Source organism: Callorhinchus milii, unplaced genomic scaffold (assembly GCF_018977255.1).
Source record: "Callorhinchus milii isolate IMCB2004 unplaced genomic scaffold, IMCB_Cmil_1.0 Scaffold5, whole genome shotgun sequence".
NCBI classification, from domain to species: Eukaryota; Metazoa; Chordata; class Chondrichthyes; order Chimaeriformes; family Callorhinchidae; genus Callorhinchus; species Callorhinchus milii.
The window spans coordinates 340,220-357,736 of record NW_024704746.1 but is presented as its reverse complement, the minus strand read 5'-3'; the positions used below and the strand labels follow the sequence as shown (position 1 = coordinate 357,736).

At 37.4% G+C, this 17,517-nt stretch overlaps 1 protein-coding gene across 2 annotated transcripts in view; it reads left to right on the top strand.

Moving 5' to 3' along the window:
• elavl4 (ELAV like neuron-specific RNA binding protein 4) overlaps positions 1 to 17,517 on the top strand; it is a 39,850-nt gene that overhangs the window by 505 nt on the left and 21,828 nt on the right. The window lies entirely within an intron of this gene.

Sequence of the window (17,517 nt, the reverse complement as noted above, 5' to 3'; positions counted from 1 at the left end):
TTGCACGAGAGGGACGGGAGAGGGACGGGAGTGGGCGCCGCGACTTGTCCTCACCGCAGTCGCACAGAAAAAAGTGGCCTCGGTCGTGACTGTCGAAGAAGGGACCAAATGGCCACCAACCCCGTCACTACCGTCACTAACGCGAATAAAGCCGAGTCGTATTAGAGCTTAATATGAATATAATAATATTAGTAACAAACTTTTTTTAAAAAAAACTCGAGTAACCGACCCTTTCGACGGGTGGGACCGTAAAACGAAACTCCCCGTCTCCCATTAACACTCGGTATTAATTTTTTTTATATCCATATATATATGTGTATAATACACCTATTAAACAGCAAAAAAATAAGTATTTTCACATTTATTTTAAAATATATATATATAGCCCCATTCACTGCACTTCACACCGCGGTCCGACGTCGGTGGTGTCGCGAAGAGAGAGGAAAAAAAAACTTTTTCGTGGGGGTTTAGAAAGAAGAAAAAAAATATTTTTTTTCGAGGGGGGGAAAAAAAAACACACAGCAAAAAAATATAATCCCTGCGTCGGTGTTCTCGGTGGGGGGAAAAGTTTTTTTCCCCCCCCCTCACACACAATCTGCCCCTCACCCCCCCCCCCCCCCCCGGGGGTATGTTTACTTAAATCGGAATAATATAATTTAATAATCTGCAGATAATATAATATGATGCCCACACCGACTCCCCCCCCCAGGGGGGGGGGGAGTCGGTGTGGGCATCATATTATATTATCTGTAGATAATCAAATCCGTGTGATATTTCTGATCAATAAGTGAGTAGAAAATGTAAATACGAATCCCCCCCCCACCTCAAGGAGGAATGTGTTCACCACCAAAATAACCGTCTCCACCCCTTTTTTTTTTGAACGAAAGTCTTCAGGGCTTATTATGTGTGTGTGTGTGTGTGGCTTCAAATCACAGCAGGTGAGACGATTGTCGCAGAGCCCCAGGTGTCTCCTTGGCCGGCTGTTTAAGTAAGACTTTCTTACACCCAATTGAGCTCCAAGACTATTTGCGGTGCCCGCCCGGTTAAGAGCGTACCGGGTTTATGGTGCACGAGGAACCCCACCCCCTCACGCCCCTCAAAAAAGCAACGTTGAAGCACAAAGAGGTATTTCCAAAAGTGCGTTGTTTTTCCCGAAATACCGGAACGGTACAAGCAGTGAATTATATCTACGTTTCCTCGCTCCACACAGAGCCTAATAATAATCCCTCCAAAACCCAAAACAAGAATAAATTGGTCATTTTCAATCTACGACTGTTTGTGGGACATTGCTGTGCGCAATTGGCTGCCGCGTTCGCCCACAAATATACAGTCAATTCACTTTACAGTGTGTTCTGTGAAGCGCTTTGGGACGTCCTCCCGACGTGAAAAGCGCTATATCAAATGCAAGGATTATTATTATTATGTTTTGTGTTACGTTTTAAGATCATTCATGCTTAATTCTTAACATGTAAGAACTTGTAAAGTGCAGAATTTATTATTTCAAAATACTGTATGTCTAGCCTTTGCAAAGGGTCCTGAAGTAATAAATGATCTTCAGTGAAGTCTGAAATGTTGTATTAAGTTGCCTCTTTATAATTTGTTTTTTTTATAAAGCTTACACATTTAATTTATTATGTTTAAATTATGAAGGAATTGGTTTAATATGAGAATTTTTCACTCTCCTTTTCCCTGATTGTGGAAGTTAATTTAAAAAAAATTAAACGAATATTGTCTGGTGGGTATGCTTGTTAGCTGATCTTTTATTAAATATAAGCCTCTAAAAACTTATTCTATAATATTTTGGGGGGTTAATAAATGTATGCTTCATACTGAGAACCCAGCGTTAAAAGCTTTGGATAATGGAATAAAAAACCCAGACGCCTTTTATAAGTAAATTAATTTTACCAAGTGTAAATTAATTAAAAGCCCAAACAAAATCTGGATATCATTGAGGCTCAGGGATAATTTGCCAGATCTTTTTCTGTATAAAACAAAACATTTTAATGTTACTTTTTGCAATGGATCGAATATGTAAATTTACATATGTTTTCTTTAATATTCAACATTTTTTGCTGCCACATCTAATGACTGATCGGTTTTGTAAAGTTTTCTTACTTTATAGCAAGAAAGCAGTACATTTCAGACATTCTGGTGTGTATGGTACTTATCAAAAGGTAACCTAATACATAAGTCTTAGTCATATAAACTTACTACTGTAAAGCTTAGAACGAAAGTCAGATCAGGACTTTTTTTTTAAATAAAATGTTTTGGATGGAAGGAATCCTTGACCTTTTTTGTTAATAGGATGAATGGGGCAAATAGGACATATTCAAGAAAATAATCAAAGGGGATTGTCATTTTTTCAAATTCAAATGCATCACTGCAGAGTTCGCACTTTGGCATTAGGTACAGTTAAAGGTAAAACCTTACTGAGAACAGATGGTGCTGGCCTTTTGTATGTTCACTGTTTCAATGTGTAAACCTGAAATGAACATACTGCATTTAAAATGCAAATTACTCCGTTATAATTGTATGTGGGCATTATTTTATTACCTATGGAAGCATAGTTTAGCCACTGGCTTTCTATCACTTGTACAGTTTCATGTCCACCAGCAAACTGATTTGAATCACAGTAAAAAAAATGACTAGAATGGAATGTAGTTTGCTCTGTGAGGAGTGAAAAGAATGTTTATTCAACAGCTAGGAGTCTTAAGTAGGACCAACACATTCATTAGTATTTTCCCAGTGAGTTAATATTAAACTTGAGTCTTTTAATCACCTTATTTTGACAAATTAGCTATTTGATCTGCTAATAACAATAGTCCAATATTTTACAGGATTTTCTCACCATATCCAAATAATTGGCAAATTTTGTTCGGAGATGCTTATCAACTTTAAATAACACAGTCACAGTTAACCCACTGCTTCCAAACCTAGTCTTTAAATACTTAGTCACAGAAAAATACAGTGTAAAAGATTATGCACAAGAAGCTATCAGTTAATGAGAATGTCTAACGCAGTTATAATGGGTGTTATATTGATTTGGGGGGGGGGGGAATCAGAATGATCTATCTTCTGAAATTTTGCTGGCTGTTATTGATGCACTCAAAAATGCAGAACGACAGACCTGTTGGGTGAATAATGAGCCATATTGCGGTATTCAATATCATGGTCCAAGTTAAGTAGTGAAGTGAATGTCCAGGAGGAGAGTGAGCAGTGAAATGCTAGTGTGACAAACGGCAAGAAACCATTTAGGCATTATATTGTGATATCTGTATTATGGATTCTGAAACAAAGCTATCTGTGTTGGAATACTTGGAAGGTTTCACCTGAAACAATGGGTTAATTGGAGGAAGGGTGTGAATGTTTTAAGGTTTGGACTCTTCCCTATAACAGATATTCAGCAATTGGGGGGAGCACATGTTTGCCTTTTTTTTCTTTGTATGACTAAATCATTGAATTTCACCTATAGTATTTGATTTCATTTAATTAAATTTAGAAAGTCTATTGGTTAATATAATACTGAACTTGGATTTGTCAAAACGTCTTAAAGCATTATGGAATTTTCTCTAAAACAAAGTGTAGTGACTGTTTGTAGGCTATCGTGGCAACAATTTGAATACAGCAATATCCCACAAACAGCCAGAAGTGAATAACCAACTTAATCCAGGAAACACATTTAGCTGTTGACTATTGCCTTACAAGTCACACAGGTATAATACTGTACTTCTGCCCTAATTGTACTTGTAATGTATAGTTGGGTTAACATGAGCCACAACAATAGGGACTGGAAGAGGACAGATACTGCATTGAAAACAAAAACAGAAGTCGCTGGGAACAATCAGCAGGTCAGGCAGCATCAGAACGAAGGGTTCCGACGAACGGTTATGGACCCTAAACTTTGACTCACTTTCCTTTCTCCAGAGATGCTGCCTGACCTGCTGAGTGTTTCCAGAGACTTCTGTTTTTGTTTTCAGATTTCCAGCAACTGCAGTATTTTGCATTTTGTTAGATACTCCATTGAGATTGACTCAATTGGAGAACAACAAGGATGATCTCCAGTGTTAGAGAAATCAGCTACGAACAATGATTAAACAGGGCTCTTCAGTCTTGAGAGAATGTTAATAATAATCCTTCCAAAAACCAAAGACAATAATAAAATTGGTCATTTTTCAATCTAGTTTGTGGGACATTGCTGTGCGCAATTGGCTGCCGCGTTTGCCCACAAATATACAGTCAATTCACTTTACAGTGTGTTCTGTGAAGCGCTTTGGGACGTCCTCCCGATGTGAAAAGTGCTATATCAAATAAAAGGATTATTATTATTATTAATGTGACTCAGAGGGGACCTCATAGAAGTGTATGTAAGGAAAGATGGTAAAGACCAAAATGCTGAAATAATTTAAAAAGCAGCTTGATGCTGTGATGGGGGGATTGGTAGGGTGGGTGATGGGCTGGGATGGTTGGGTGAGTGTTCTGGAAAGATGGGATCACTCAAGTTTAGTGAATTGGGCAAAAATTGCAGGTTAATTTTTTAAAAAAGGTAAGTTAGTTTATCAAACTTAAATAAAATTAATAGTACTAACATTACATTAGCACCTGGTATTACTGAAAGCCAAATGTGCAAATGATTATTTGGGATCTTAAATGAAAATTGGATTTGAAATATTTTTCAGGCAACCAGAACAATAGTAAAAATCTTAAAAAGCAATTGAGAGAAAAGAATAATCTGATGAACCATTCAAATGCATACTGACTTTTACAATGAAACTCGGTATTTGAATCTTTCCAAAGGGAACTTTATTTGCAGCAAACATTTGTAAAATATATTAATTTATTTTCTTCAGAAAAAGTAGATCTACAGTATTTAGTCATCCATTTATGTTATTTTCCTGTTGTGTGGTGATATTTTCCTTGTTTTTCAGAATTCATTTGTAATGGGAACCCAATGGAATAAGACTTCCTTTGCAAATAACATATTAAATGGTGCTCTAGTTAGTGCAGTTATTGACTATAAATATATGTACACAATTACAGCATAATGTAACAGTGTGTACTTCTACTACTGTTTTGACAAAATGATAAGGCACTATATCGAATGCAAGGAATATTTTTATCTTGAAGACTGCATGTGTCTTGTTCACTAGAAGGATGAGAATGTCCACAAGAAAGATAACAAACTCAGAAAATCTTCATTTTCTGTAAGTGCCTCGAGATCTGCAGCAGCCTAAGAAAAGTAGTAAATCTTAAAGGGGGTGAAGGAACAGAGAGACCTGGGGTTCATACAGTAAATCTTTGAAGGTAGCCGGACAGGTAGATACAGCTGTTAAAAACACATCCGGGATACTGGGCTTTATAAATAGGGGCAAGGATACAAAAGTCAGGAAGTTATGATGAACCTTTATATAAAACACTGGTTAGGCCTCAGTTAGAGACTGGGTTCAGTTCTGGGCCCCACATCTTAGGAAGGATGTCAAGGCATTGGAGAGGGTGCAAAGGAGGTTTACCAGGATGGTACCAGGAATGAGGGACTTCAGTTATCAGGAGAGGCTGGAGAAGCTGGGATTATTCTCCTTGGAGCAGAGAAGGTTAAGAGGAGACCTAATAAAGGTATTCAAAATTATGAGTGAATTTGATAGAGTGAACAGGGAGAAACTGTTTCCACTTGCAGGTAGATGGGTAACCAGAGAACACAGATTTAAGATAGTTGTCAAAAGAACCGGAGGGGAGGTAAGGAGAATTGTTTTCACACAGCGAGTTGTTCGCATCTGGAATGCATTGTTTGAAAGGGTGATGGAAGCAAATTCGATAACAACTTTGAAGAGAAAAATGGGTAGATGTTTGGAGAAGACAGATTTGCAAGGGTATGGGGAGAGAGCTGGGGAGTGGGATTAATTTGGGTTGTTTCAAAGAGCCATCTCAGGCACAATAGTCCTCCTTCTGTGCTGTATGATTCTATGAAGGGTTCGACTAGTTGAGTGATAGTCTAACCAAGGCTTTGTTCCACTTTAATATTGAAAAGTCAATTGGTTTGACTCATGAGATTAAGGTCCTCCTCTTTTATGAATTTTTGTCTTGTAAAAAGAGTGGAGGAAATCTTGCCTTCATTAATTGTGAGTAAACATTATTTGTGAGATAGGACCTGCTGCTATGACACCATAGTAGATATTCCTTGAGTTAAAATCACCAGGGATGAATTATTACGAACCTTGTCACATGGGATGATATTGACAGGACACGAAGCTCAAGAATATTACAATATGAACTATCAATTTAGTAGAGGAAGTGTAATGAAGCAAGAAAGGAGAGTCACTGTCTTGCTCAAGTTAAATTTTGATTGATATAATGAAAAGGAGCAAAGTAATTAAAATATACCGTTTTTAAAAGGTAGTGATCAAGCTACAATACTCCAAATTCCAGTGTTGGATTCTCTTAACCAGCCACGTGTCAGTGCCAACTATTGTGTAGCGCAGGGTGTGCTGCAGCTGAGGCTGGTGCTGGATTGGAGAAATGTCCGAGGGCCTCGTAAGCAATATTTGATCCTGATTGGATAATCCCATTGTCACGCAGAGTTTGAGCCCCTGGTGATTGTCCTCTGATTAGTCAGTCCCATTGCAGGGCAGAGTAAGCCCCTCCGTAAAATTCTCCTGGTTGGCTCAGGGCATGTTATGTCTCCTGTAGTTGCTCGTTGGAGATTGAAGTTGGAAATGGTTGGCGGGGCCAGTCTGATATCGAGGAAGTATTAGTACTTTGTCCTTGCTTCTGACAGCAAGCATCATTATTTTAGTTCACACATGAGACGAAGGTAGATCAGTACTCTCAGTACTAACAATGAGCTAACTCCAATTCATTTTATGTGTTCACCGCTACTGAAGACAGTTCTCTGAGCTTGCATAGAGCCGTTACATTCACAGATGGTCAATTTTGAGGATGCAGCTCACACTTATACATTCAGTCAACACATTGTTTGTGACAGATTTTCACCTTTCAGTTTCCTCCAGGATTTTCTGCCTCGGAACATATCCACTGAGTGCAAAGAGAGAAGTTGAAACAGATTTAGGCAATAAAATGTCTGAGGCAGCAATCGTGCTCATCAGTTGCTATGAAGGCTGGGTTGAAGGCAGTTTTCTTTCTTTCTTGGGAAATCTTTCAAATTTCCCAAATCTTTCTGAAAAGAATGTTCTACCCAACACCACAAGCAAAGTCCAATATTCCTCTTTCAGTTGGAGAAGAAATTTGACCAGAGTAGAACTTCACCTTATAACCATATCATAGTTAGGTTGCCACATAGTGATTAAATAATCTCTCAAAGCAAAAGTATCTCCTAGAAACTCCCAATAGCCTGGAATTAATTGGATCCAATGGTGAGAGAGAATAAAGTTACAAATTCCTCATCTTTTAGTTTTCTTTGTAACCCATGTAATGTGAAGCCCAACATTTGCTAGCTGCAAATGGAAATGACACACTATGACTTTCCAGAATAATCTAAAATAAATTAAGTTTCCAAACTTGTATGAGCATCACAAGGTTTGTGGGAAAGAATCAGTGACTTAAAAAGGCTTGTACAGTGTTCAAAACTTGTAGTGTAAAGTTGAAGAGGTGTTGTGTTATCTGATGCTGGTACCCCGAAGAAAAATCCTAACATGGCTTGAGGAATAGATTGCAGTATTCCTGAGACCAAACATTTACCTTGAAGTCCCAGGCATCTAGTATTATATTATAGGTGTTCTCCTAAATCTCTTCCAAAATGACATCAGCAACTGTATACAGTCCCACAAAACATTTTATATACTTTGTATGTTTTTTTATTTACATCTTCACAGATGAACCACTGTTTTACAGCTTCGTTCCATACATTGTAGACGCTGTTATAATTCAAGAGAGTACATCGGTGGCAAGGAAAAGTTGAGAAACAATATCTACTTAGGAATGGGAATCCATAATCTGACGCCAAGTGGTGGGAACATCTGTCACCTACCACTGAACCAGGGCATGTGCAGAAAAGACCCAAACATTCAGATGTCTTCTTTGACACAAGAGGGGGCATCAGCCATAAGAAGACAAATAACAATATTATTACTCTCTCCATCCTATAGCAGAGATCGACCTTAAACTGTTATGTTATCTATCCTATGTTGGTCGATTTAAAAGTAGTAACCTTCACTATGACTTTATACTATTTGTAGTGTTCAGCATAAGGTTAACCCCCAATATCTCAAGAAGAAATGGTGAGGAAAGTATGGGTCTGCTGAAGCACGTCATTAATAATGTACGGGCCGATGTGGAATCTTTTAACAGCATTTGAATATTTTCCTGATTTACCTGTATAATATTCTGCAGTTAGTCTGACTACAGTTAGCAGAGCAAATCGACCTTCCCGTCACTCACTACAATTGTGCAAAACTAATAATCCTCCTCTACATTGTTGCGTGTAGCTTTTTCAGATCTCTATGATAACGTCTCTAAAAGATTTTTCATGCGGGGGAGGGAATTTCAGTCAAGCTCCACTTCAGCGATGGAGAGGTGGCTTCTGTTGCTAAGAAAAGATAATTCACTAGACCAAATCCTTAAATGAAAAATTCCCAAAACCTAACATCGATTCTCTTAAATATGAACCATGTTTTAATTTTTTTTCCTTCAGCTACAAGTATCCCATATAGTGATATAAGTTTAATACTTTTTGAGTAGTGCTGATAATCTAATATTTTTGTACTGAAATATAACAAATTGATCATAATACAAAGGCAATTATTGTATCGGGATATATTTTAAGCGTTCTGTGCATGTCCTCTATTCAGCTGAATAAGCCACTTCAGACTGTAGTAGGGATGACTATGATTAAATGTGTATTACTTTGCTGAGTACTTTTACTTATCTGTAATGTTTCTCACTGTTGGAGTAAAATATACTTATTCACATTTATGCTGTATTTTGTTTTGTCTTCCTCCTCTGAGTAAATCTTTCAAACTCAGTTTATCCATGGAGCCTGTAACCTTGCTTGGTCTGAAGTCCTCTAGTTTGGAGCTGCAATCTTTTTGTGAAAGGTAGAGTCCATATTGGTGGGTTCTATTTTCCTTTAGCTCTGGTCCCTTTAGAACATTCATGTGGACAGCATCCTGTTTTCTGCCTTGTAAGTGCATTTGCATCTTTTTAATATGCATTTTGAATACTGCACTCCTGTAATGTGAAAATGTAGTAGGTTAATACTATAAAGAGCAGTGTGTTTACAGATACAATCATCAATTCCCTCTCACAGCTTGATATACATTGTGTATTAATACAGTTATATGTTTTTAATACCATATTTTAAAATTAAAAACCTAGAAGCTGCCATTAAATGAATGGCCAGGTTTGGCTTGCTGAAGATCCATCCACACTGTAATGATTTGAGATTAACTGTGTGGTTGAAGTCAAATAATTGACTTAATTACAGTTAATTTGTTGGTGTGAAGATGTTACTGCTCTTATTCAACTATTGTTATAAAGTGCACTGCTACTAGTCCCATATCAATCTGTCCGCTCCCTCCACTCAGCAGGCTGCAGCCAGCTCATGTCCCCTGCCCAGTCCACCCCACCCTCGGTGGTCGGGCCTTCAGCCTCTCTGCCCCCACCCTTTGGAACTTCATCACACAGTCCCTTCGCCTAGCTTCCTGACTTGCCTCCTTCAAGCCACGTCACAAGACCCTCCTCTCCGATAGTGGCTTTGGCTGTCCTATCTGATCCCAACCCCTGCTTGGGTCCATATCCTGACTCCCAACACCTTGGGACATCCTCCTGAAGTAAAAGGTGCTATACAAATGTAATTTTGTATTGTAGTGTTGCTACTACCTAACTGCACATTTGTGCCGAGATGGGCATCAACATAACATTCAGTGAGTATTAAACTTAACACCAAGCAGATAATTGCTCCTGTTTATCCTCCAAAAGTTCTACAACTGCCTTATCCTCACATGTCTAATTAATGCCCTCATACATTAGCATTGATTTGGTGCAGTTTCCTTGCATAATTTCTGTTGTATCAATGGGAGGATGTACAGGGCGATATATGATCCCAACTGGATCCCAATGTTTTCTAAAACTTTTGAATCTTTGATGGATTTGACCCTCCCTTTTGATTCAGAATTTCAAAGCATCAGTTCAGTAATTATTGTGCTAATGTCTCGAAAATAGCTTCTCCCTCAACAAATGTTAAAAGTAGCAATTTACTTATTTTTAGGAATACATTTCCCCAGTCTGGTATCTAAAACATTTATATATTTGTACCACCATACCCTTATCCTCACTGGTGAAACAGTAAATGCAAGGTGTTCAGCAATATTAAAACATGCAACCAAGTAAATCAAGGTTCCATATTGAGATTCCATTCACACGCAATGCTACTTATTTTCAAACCTACATCCTGTGTCAACAACACGGTTCCTAATTGGTCAAAAGCAGATATGGCGCCCTCCATGAAGGGTAGCATGCTTAACAGTGGCGGGGCCTGACTCCGAGCCGGGGGAGTCGGGAGGTGGCATGGTTGAAGAGGAATGTTTTCAGGTGGGACTTGAAAGAGGAGAGAGAGGGGGCAAGGCAAAGGGTTTGAGGGAGAGTGTTCCAGAAATTTGGGGCGTAGTGGCTGAAAGCACAATAACAACAAGATTACATTTGTGTACCACCTTTCACGTCGGGAGGACGTCCCATAGTGGGGCGGATGGTGCGAGGGACGAGTTGGAGGCCGGTGCCAATTGAGCGGAGAAGCCTGGTGGTGGATTGGGGAGTGAGAAGGTCGGAGAGGTAGGGAGGTGCCAGGGAGTGAATGGATTCCAATAAGAAAAAATACAATAAAAATTACGATAAGAAAAAACAAATAAAAACTCTCAGAATTGTTATACTGTTTTGTGAACCCATTTCAAAATTCAGATTTCTTTTTAGACAAGTTTTTATTAAGTTTCAAACCAATGGATCATACTATTGGAAAAGTATTTTTTTAATTCCCCATTTCTAATTTTTTCCACAATTTTACTGGCTGGACTGATGAATAAATAATGTGAAATTGTAGTACCTTCCCTCCTTGTATCTAACCAAAACTAACTTGGATGCTTTGCTATCGACCTGACAATATTTCTGCAGATATTGAACTTTGTAAAATAATTGAAGCTATGGTTAAATAAATAGTGTATGTTGAATGATGTGAATCTGTTACTTTACAGTCAAGAGAATTGTGTGTGCTGATGTGATTTCCATTTGTTCAAATAAAATAACGAAAAAGCAAAAATCTATCAGCGAGTTTCCCTACAGAACATGCAGCTTGCTTTGACAAATAGCACAAGATAGTAAGTGGCATAAATGATCTACATAGCCCACCAAGAAACTCATGTGAAGAGGGTTTTAGAAGTAGTTTCATAACATGTCCTTGTGCGCAAAGACTCCAGTGGTTCTTAAATAGACTGAAAATGAGACTGCTGCTGTTTACTGTCCTGGTCCAAGTGTTGCTCAGCATGGCAGGTGGTGTATGTCGATAGGTCAGTATTGATTGGATAATTCTGCTTCAGGGCAACAGTCATTTTAAAAAGAAATTCTGCTTCTCTTCTTCCCTACCCCCCCTCTACTTGCAATAAAAATCTGTAATAAATGTCCTGAATTATAAGAAGTAGCTGATGCTAGTCTACTGAAGCATTTCAAGGTTATCATTTAATCTTGTATAGATGGGCTTCAAAACTACTAGAATTCCTTCACGATGCTTCTGTTCTGGCTTTAATTCTTTGGGATAAAATATCAAATAATATCTCTGAATTTAAATACTGACCATTTCTACCAGAAAATTAAACTACAGAGGAGTGATTTGCCATGTCTCCACATAGCAAACAAGACATAAATGTTGTGCTGCTGTTCTCAGTGCAAACAGATTTAGAGTTTAAGACACAAAAATGATCAATTTTATTAGTTTTAAAAAAATGCTGCTGAACATTGAGGAGCTTTTAGGCTAGAGTATTTTGTTTTTATCTCGTTATCAATCTGTTCTTTTTATGCAAAAGACTGTAATCTGAATTATATCCTGGTATGTGCACCAAGGCTGGAATAAATACTTTATATTCTGGTCTGAGGTCCAATAAATTTCATTTATTTGTGTTTCCCCCTCCCCCCATCCCCCTTTAACTTCTCCCAAATGGATCCAATTGTTTTTAAGTGGGGAGGGGACAGGGAAAAGGAACAAAAAAGCCCAAACTGACTTTAGTGTTGTCACCCCTGACTGATGAGTTATGGTATAGTGGAACATTAAGGGGGAGTTCCTTACGGAGCTGCATTTGTCGGAAATAACATAGAATTAAATCATATAAATGTATCAGGACAGAAAAAAAGGAACTTATTTGACATCACATTTGTGTATAATTAGAATCCTTCTGAATGTTACTGACATTACTGACATATCTTTGTGAAGACCACAAGAACAAATTACATTAGTGGCTTTCATGTCGGAGGACATCCCAAGGAGCTGATATTCCGAAGATATTCCGAGACTCAATTTATAGACCAGCAGTTTGAGTCCATGGCCAACCTGATGTTTGGGAAAGAACAAAATTCTTACACAAAGGCATTTCTCCTCCTGCCCTACCCTCTTTGCACCAAATTCATGGAATAAAATATTTATTTTTATCATGGAGTGATTTAAGTAATCTTACCAGTTTTCTAAGAAAGTTTAATATATAGTGTAGACCAAGTTACATTTCAAGAGATTATAAAGTTTTGCTTCTTTTTGGGGCGTAAAAAGGTGCAGTTACACAAAACGTTTCTACACATCAATTTTTGCCATGCAAATACTCCCAGTGCTGTTAACATGTATTTGGTTATCATTTGATTTAAGACATCTAAGAAAAAACAAAATAAACTTTAGTTTGTGCACACTGTCCACCTTGTGGCAGCTTAGAGAACTGTAACTAGAGAGGGATATTTCCTCAACAGCCATGTTGGAGTAACATAATCTGCTTGAGCAATACGTCTAACACAGTCTTAATGCAAATTTGATAAGGGAAAATTTGTACTGCTGACTGTTGGGCTCGTACAGCAAAGACGAGGAAGAAGTGACCAATCTGTCGCATGGCATAGTGTGTTGAAAACTGGAAAACCCTTATGTAAACGTCTTGCTATAACGTACATCAAAAGAAGTCAGTCAACGATTGTGTAAAACTGAATTGTCGGTGAAATGTTTGAAATTAGCAGGACACTGAATGCTGCTTTATTGAATAATGAGGTAAGGTTCTGTTTAGATTTGACAAGCTTTTCTGTTCTATTTAAGAATTCTTGATGTTATAGAATTTATTATGATACATAGGTGATACATAAGCATTTAAAAAGTGTTGTTGTGATGAAGAATTTGTGGTATATTTTTCTGTTCAGTATATTATATAGGGTTTTGTTATCTTTTATAAGATACTGCCTGTCAGGTTATGTTGTGTAAGGCTTCAAAATGCTATGGAGTAGGAAGTTATTAAGGCTGAATTAACTGGGATGGTTCGTCTGGGCTGTATGAAGCTGATGGCTACTGATGCTAAGATACTCGCAACCTTTGGGACAAATTCCATGGTGATCACGATATTGTTATGAGATCATTGACTTATAGGAGACAGTGATAAGAGATGGTTGTGATGAGGTTCTTTTTGGCTATGCTATCATTAACTGATCACTTTTTATAGGAAATGAAGCATTGTAAATTCACAGGTGGAATTGCAGCCAGCTAGTCACAAAAGTGAGTGTGGGGAAAGGTGGGGAAAGCTTGTTATGGAAAATCTATTTTGTACCATTTGCTATAGAGTACCTGAAGCGTATTGACAAGTATTCACTGAACACAAACTATTACTATACTTCTTACACAATATGGTTGGGTTGTACTTCTGGAACTGTGTTCACTGGGTTGACTTATTGAAAAATGGCATCTCGGCTTTGTCTATAGAGGCACTGTCTCGCAGGGCTGTGCATTTGTCACAGGGTACGATGACTTATTTAACAGACTGAAAGGACATAATTGTGATTCAGAATGATGTGATGTCTTCAATTCCTCTATTAACTCACTGCATTCAGTAAGTATATTTACATTTATCAAGTTAATTTTGTCAACAGCTTGGAATTGAAGTTCTTTTAACAAAAAACTTTTGCTGTATGATTCATTGCACAATATTAAAAAGGTACTCAAATGTATATATTGCATTTTTAGCATATAACACGATCGTCTGATTTATATTCTAATTCAGAGCAGTGTCTATTGATTGGTATATGATGATTTCTATTTCTGTAGATTTTGCATTACATTTGATATAGAGAAGAATTTCTAATTGCTGTTCTGCTACCGAATATCTTAGTTTAAAGGATACTGTTAACACTGGTACGTGTGTTTAATAGGTCACTTGTTTAACATTGGGAGATTTCAAAAGATACCAGAAATATTCTAGTTAGCGGCAAAACTGATCAGTCTGGTCTAGTTATGAAAATCGTATGAAACAGTTCCGTTTGAATGAAGTATATATCACATTACTTTATGTGAGGAGGGGGCAGGGAACGAATATGCGTATATTTTTTTCCACACACAAAGTGGTTTTGTCACTTCTGAGCCCCAAGGCAAGGCATTAATTATTTATGTCTTGAGAAAGCAACTGTCGTGGTAGATAAGGTGGTTAAAACACTCAAATCTAAAAGCTCAGTTTACCTCACGATGGATGGATGTGGGATACAAGCATTGAAGCATGGCTGAGATACGACACCTTGGCATCAGCAGATTGTAAATTGACAATATAACTTGCAAATTTATAGTAAACAAAATCGAGTGAAAATTTTGTGTGTGTGTTGGTTTCTTAATTTTGGCCTAATTACCAGGGACATGGTGCAGTTCAAAAGCTTCTCTCAGTTGTGGATGGAGGTCACTGCATCATTAACATCGTCAATCTGGTAAAAGCTAATTTCAATAGCAGCTGATGTCATGACAGTCTCTTATTTTTCTAGCCAATCCCACACAAGCAGTGGGTGACAGATGGTCCCATAAATGGGAGTAAAAGAGTAAAGCAGCCAATTCTCTGAGCTGGTTTGTTCTCTTCTGCATCTCAGATTCAGGACTTAGCACAGTACTGCTTTATGCTTTCATTTCTGCACAAACGCGTTCACTGTGCTTTTGGATCTTAACAGAAGGATTGAAACATTTTTAAGTCTTCTGAAGATTTCAAGTGGTATAAGACTTAATCTTGTGCAATAAGAATGGTTATGGTAGGTACTAAGACTTGGTATAATTTTAAGCTACTTTACAAATTGACCAAAATGCTTTGGATTATTGTACATGATAACATTACATTATTGAAGGACTGCAGGGAAACAACCAAAATTAAAAACCTATTTATTATACTGCTTTGGGGGGACGTGGTAAGGGGATCCAAAGTGCTGTACAACAGTTACATTGATTTCAAGGATGTGATTTATGTAAGCAACCATGCAACCGCATATTGTATTTCAAAGAGTTTGCCATCGTGACCTCATCAGAGAGGAGGAGGCTTGTGTGCTGCACTGTGTAGTTTATGTCGAATTGTTGCAACGCTAAGAAGCAGTATTGTAGAGGAGGCATGTCTGCTTTTACATAACGCCCTTTTGGTTTTGATTCACCGAAGAGTACAAACATCTCTCTAATTACAAATGGAGTGGAGTGGCTTAAAAATGGTAGGTGTTTGAAAGACAGACATGCTGCTTGCTTTTGTCTCAATATCATAGGTGTTCTTTGTTTGTAAATTGTGTTCAGTATTGTGTTTTAAAATGTAGGGTCTTTGTGTGACTAGAGGAATGCTATTTAGATTTTTAAAGTACTGTATATTTTTGAGATACATGCACATTAAGCTTTATTTGGCATTTGGATGGAGATGAATAGAATGGAATTATTTTTCCTTTCACCGAGTTCTCTAGGCTTTTTTTCTTCAGCTACTTGTTTTGATGGGTGTTATACAAATAAGATTAGACAGAACAGCTGAACTGAAAGCGATAGCTAGAAGGAAAAGCCTGTGAAAGGTTGCCAGGGAAACAAGCTGAAGGAAGCTGAACTGAGAGCAGGTGGCAGTCATATGGGAATACCACGAAGAGAATAGTAGAATAGGCACTGTGATTGTCTCCTTCATTCTGCGCGAGTCACAACTTTAATTGTTTCAGAAGGTGTTAATTATATTTCAGACTGGAGGCTAGCACAGTTGAGGCTATTTTTAGACATCTGTGCCTTCAAGGTGGGAGGGGAAAATGGCATTTTGTGAAGCTTTCTTCCGCTGAGATGTACCTGTCAAATGGGGAGAAATTGTACAAGCCTATAAGTAAATACAAAATTTGTTGAACAAAGCCTACAACAGTAAATGGTGAGCTTCTTTCTACCAGTGGCTCTACAGTCATTCCTGGTATTTTCCACAAAGTGTTCTACATGGTCTGCCAATAGAACAATTTGAACCCAAAGAGGAGCTTGATATTTAACCTCAAATGTAATATTGTTGTGGGTGTACGGTGTGAGGTTGTTTTTGCTTCAGCGAAATGACGAATTCATCATTGTTCAGTTAAATTGAATATGGATGAAGCAATTGCTACGAAAAATTGGAAAAGGCTCTGGGAACAGAGATGACTGCAACTACGTAGGGTCCGGCTTTTTTAATTTTAATTTGAGCTGAAACCACTAAAGTTGTTTCTTAATTGAACACATGTATGGAATGGGGTACTGTATTTTTTATGTTTATTTTACAATGTATTGGGAAGGTACGAGTAGATAGTGAAAATTCAGTGTTTCAACCGCCAGTGAGACCCAAGGAATTCCTCCCATAGTAGTATAATAATGTGTTTTAATGCAACAATAGGACACTTTTTATATGCCATGTTCTTGAAGTGTTGAGCATCTGCTCATTTTACATCAAATAAAGAGAATAGCTTTAAAAATGTTTATTGAAAGTCGATTTTTCGGATTGAATCATTCTAAAATAAGTAACCTTGAAGAATACCATTTTCAGGTGGGGTGGGGGGGGAGAAGAGGTGCATGATTTCATGAAATCTCGGCTTCAGAAGNTTTTTTCCTAATAAAATCAAAATTGTTTTATATTATATATTATTAATATATCATTGTATTATGGCTGATTTTCATATTATTTCTATGAACAATTTTAAATCCTGTATTGGAAAATGAAATTTAAATGTTTTGTACAGCTTGACGATATAGATTGCTTGTATAACAGGCGAGTTCGATATGGATTTATTTAATTTTAAATTGTCAACTATGTATACTATTTAAAAAATGATGAATTTAAAAATTGATAATGAATACTATTTATCAAGAAAAATCTCTTCCTATACCCACCCCAACTGATAATTTAATGTTGCATTTAATAACACAGCATTAAATTATCACCAGTTACAGCCAGGGAAGTCTGTTTATTTGGGGAGGATAGTCCTAGAAAATTTGGTATACAATAAAAATTTAAGAATACAGCTAGAATATTTGTGTAAGTATCACCATTTTAATACTGCCTGGTAGGGAAAAGC